Source organism: Amblyraja radiata, chromosome 37, assembly GCF_010909765.2.
Source record: "Amblyraja radiata isolate CabotCenter1 chromosome 37, sAmbRad1.1.pri, whole genome shotgun sequence".
NCBI classification, from domain to species: Eukaryota; Metazoa; Chordata; class Chondrichthyes; order Rajiformes; family Rajidae; genus Amblyraja; species Amblyraja radiata.
The window spans coordinates 6198151-6202767 of NC_045992.1; the positions used below are offsets into that span (position 1 = coordinate 6198151).

The 4617-nt window shown below is 37.9% G+C and overlaps 1 long non-coding RNA gene across 1 annotated transcript; it reads left to right on the top strand.

Moving 5' to 3' along the window:
* Positions 1-1727: 1727 nt before the first annotated feature.
* Positions 1728-4617, top strand: LOC116966342. Its single transcript, XR_004409999.1, has 2 exons — positions 1728-1970; positions 2222-4617. It is a non-coding gene; the product is annotated as an uncharacterized LOC116966342 (long non-coding RNA).

A 4617-nucleotide genomic window follows, 5' to 3' on the forward strand; every position in this document is an offset into this window, starting at 1 on the left:
ACAGCCCCTATGGATATAGAAACAGAATAATGGTTTGGATCAACGAATTTTTGCTTACACATTTCTGAGTAAACCTATGCCTAACATTGTATTTAATAATAGTTAATGTTATTGTTCCTTGTTGGTCTTTTGCTGTATGTTGCTGTGTTTAAGTGTGCAGTTGCCTACCCAAAAAGGACTGCAGCAGTGCTTTCACTAAGGACAGCAGTTTGAGAAAGCATCTTACCACTGCTTACTCGGGCAGTTAGAGGTAGGAATTATTTGTTGGCCTTGACAGTGAAGGAACATTTTTTTTAAAGTCTCGTTATTCAAAGGAGAAATAAATCCATTGCGAATATTAAGAAATTATAGTTGCAGTGGACTGAAATGGTTACATTGAAAAGAAAAGTAAATGGAGCAGACTGCTAGAGGGAGCAGTTGAGGCAGGTACTATAACAACATTTGGATTGGAACATGGATAGGAAAGGTTCAGAGGAATATGGGCCAAATGCAGGCGGTTGGGATTAGTGTAGATGGGGCATCATGGTCGAAGGGGCCGTTTACTCATTGTGTGACTCTAACTGCAACGTTGCCTATAAAGTTTTTGGAGATTTTTAAACCATCTGCCCACTAGATGGAGATGGTTGTTTATTGTAGTGTTATTCATTTAATCTAGAAACCATAACATCCCAACCAACAGCAACGAAACAAATGTTTCATTCATCTCACTGCTCTTCTAAAACTATTTTTCCACATATTGGTCTACTGCATTTCCTTACGTCAGTTCTTCAAAAGCAACTTACTAGGTTTAAAGCATCCTGAGAATGTAAGCATTAGAATTACCAGTTATTTTCTTTTAAGTATGGAATAACATCAGAGAAAGAAAAGTGAAAAGAGTTGAAGAAACATGCGAGGCGGCTTTGAAAAGATTTTAATGCATAAATTTACCTGCCACTGTGGGGGTTTGGCTGCTTTTTTAATCCAGTCAACATCAATTAGAACTAATCTTACATCTTTGAAAAAGCTCTTGCTGCCAATTTGGGTTTTTTTCAATGGGGTTGACTGCAGTTTAAGTAATATTGCTATTTCAGTTTCTTTAAACAAAAAAGACTTGCATTTAGAAAGAGACTAATCATTTCAGGCTTTTCAAAGCACTTCACCTGGAAGGGTCAAATATGAATAGTTGTGCACAATAATGTTGGCAAGAGAAGCCACGGCTCACAGCAAACAATGAGGAATGACACATGTTGGAAACACACTGATCTTGATACAGTTGGATCTTTAAATACATGTGATTCACTATCACAAACAGATGTTTGGTTTGGCATTTAATTCAAATAAGACAGCACCACTGTGAGTGGAATATTTTCTACTGGTTTATGCAGCTTGAAGCCAGGTCGAATTACACAGAAGTTTTCTGAATGAAAGGCCACACAGATAAACCCACCTAATTATCTTACTCAGTTAAAACTAGGATATAATGATTTCTATCCCTGAAATGCTTGCATCTGTAGTGTAATTAGAGACTGATGTATTTACTTCTAACACGTTAAGTTACCATCCAGCACATGGGGTCCACATTGGCAGAACATCCTATTGGTTTCATTCACGCTCTCTATTTTTGTAGCCTTGCAACTTATTGTGTTTCTCTTGCATGTCACATCATCTCCCCATCTTGACTCTTATGCCACCAACGTGCTGAAGATTAATTTCCAATAACCAATTAACCTACCAGCATGCCTAGTCTTTTTTTTAAAAGAATGTTCTATGTGTTCAACAAAAGCTACAGGTTTGCTCTTGGGTTTCTGATGGGGCATTGCATTTTGTTCCCTGTATATATTACTCCCTAAATTTGTTTAAAATGTCAAGAAACTATTTGGCGCTTGTTTTGCAGGGCTCAGCGGTGTTTTGGTACAATCTCTTTCCCAGTGGAGAAGGTGACTACAGCACACGGCATGCAGCCTGTCCAGTATTAGTTGGAAACAAATGGGGTGAGTGCACAAGTGTACGGCATCAACATTGGAAGACTTGTCGATGTGTTTTTGTCACATGTCAGAGTCAGCGTCAAACAGCACAGAAACAGGCCCTTCGGCCCAACTCATCCATGCCTACCAAGGTGGCCCATCTAAGCGCGTCCCATTTGGCCCATATCCCACCATTTGCTACCTTTGTGTGTGTGTGTGTGTGTGTGTGAGGTTGGTGTTTCAAATGTTACTGACACGTGTCCATCTGGTTGTTTCAGTGTCTAACAAGTGGATCCACGAACGCGGACAGGAATTCCGACGAAGGTGTAACTTGTCTGAGATGGATTGAGGGCACACAGTGTTGGCAAATCGACCCCTCTGTTCGTACCACCAACACTACAGCTCAGTCCTGTTTACGCTCCTATATTCCCCAGCACTCCTCAAGTCACCGACCTGACTTAAACATCCTTTAGTTTTACATGGAAGCCTGGGCAGAGAAGTTCACGTTTTATAACCTTTTCCATGGATAGATTTGAATCGAGCTAGGCTGAGCTGGTTAAATGACACAAAATATTTCTCTAAATCATGTGTTTTTTACCCTCTTAGTATTCCCATATATTACACGGCTCTTTTCTACCAATTGATTTTTATGCAACAATCATGTTTTTGAATTTATACCTCTCAGCAAGCAATGGAAGCGATTATTCCCCACCCAACTACGCCTTTCTTGGGCATCTGTTTGCAGCGTGACACTTCTGGGAATAATTCTGATAAAAGTGCTTAATGGAACTGAGTACACTCTTCGAATGTTATTGATGGAAGGGCATTGCTTCATGTCAGCCCAATGAATAAAGCATTTTCCAGAATGCAGTTACATTAGTGTGCATGGAATAATAGTTCTCTCAAATCATGTAATCCATACATGATGTTGACTTTAGAAATACATTATCTTAAATGCAAGAAAATCATCTGAATCTTCCCTAAACTTGGTCATTTTCTTGAACTAATGTTAAAAATCAGGATTTTTTTTTTGATTTACAGATATAATTAAAGTATATCGTTGATCCACTTTTTGTAATATATTTGACCATGGGTGGTGTAGACCAGAAATACCGTTTAATAGTGACACACTGTGCCTGATGCACTCTGAATGCAATATAGGGCACACAATTCACTCCAACTTTTACTCCCTTCTTGAGAATCACAATCACAAGTGTCTCTCCTTTTAGCCATTAACTACTAGATCCAGCATCCCTGTTGAAACATTATAGTTGTACCCCTAACAATAATCATTCATTATTTCCAACACTCAATTGGATTTTTGGTATCAATTTGCTCATCTTAGGCACCTTGGTAATTGGCCAAAAAAATATGTTTGCTGTGTATATTGCTCAGATATGATTTTTTAAAGTTTTTAAATGTGTATATATACATTTCATTTTTGCTCCAAAGTCTTGTTAATTTACCCGGATAATCATGTTTTAAAAGTAACAATCAGTGGGTAAAATTTTAACGTGTGCAAAATGTCAAAAATGAATATTTTTAAACTGTAAAGCTTTTGGAGTAAGAGATAAATGTGACAAAATAACATGATAATCACATGCTCAAGAGGATCTTTATAATTGGAAGTGCTTTTTCTGTGCCATCAGTGGGAGAATTGTGTATTTATATATCTTTATTTTGAAATAAAACCTGGTCTTTTCTGTTTTAAGATACTATTTCCTTTAATGTTTCATTATGTACTCGGCTACAAGAGTAGTTTAACTCAATGCCCCATCAATTGTTCAGAGGCAAGTGATTGTCAGGATGTGAGATATAAACCTATTAGATTAAGCAGTGAGCTACAATCAAGCTTCATTTCACTGATAATTTTATATTAAAAAAAATAATGGAAAGAATCAATGCAACTTTATCTAGTTTAAATAATCTGACTTGACTTCAGCTCATGCTTGGGAACCTGTTACTACTGGGGTGAGAGACATCGAGTCGTGTTGCCTAAATCTCACCCCTTTACCAGCAGAAGAACCAGTGGATAATGTCAATCTGGCATCAACACACTCCCTTGTCAAGAAAGTGCTGTATGCTGGAGGATTGATACCTGCCAAGAGTTCTCTTGCCCACCTGCAATAGTGCTGATTAGTGCAAGAGTGGCCAAGTCACCTGTGCAAACATGTAATCTTTTAATCATTTTATAAAAATGGTTTATCATGCTCTCACTCCAGCACCTTTCACTTTGCACCATTCACCCAGCTTGGGCTCCCCAGGGGAGTTTATGATGCAGTAGCTGTATCAATCCCAGTGAGTGGGAGTACTTGTTAGTATTGGAACCTGCTCCCATGCCAATAGCCACGACGCATCAAACCAGAACTTGACACACGAACCATTGGATTTAATCATACTTGTCAACTTCTCTACATGAATCAGAGACCACTAAGATATGCTGTGTTTTAATGTTATTTTAATAACCATTCCCTTCCCTTAAATTACCAGTTTAAAGATTAGGTTTTTTTCTGAACATGCAAATTTGCAGATTTTCTTATTAACCGAGTGTTGCTCCTACACATCTGAGTTTAGTATTTTGACTCTAATTTTGTTTTCCTTTCTGTTCCAAATGTAAACTTGAACAAGAAAATAAAGTCTCACTGTGTAAGCAGTGATAGTTTATCCTTTTAAA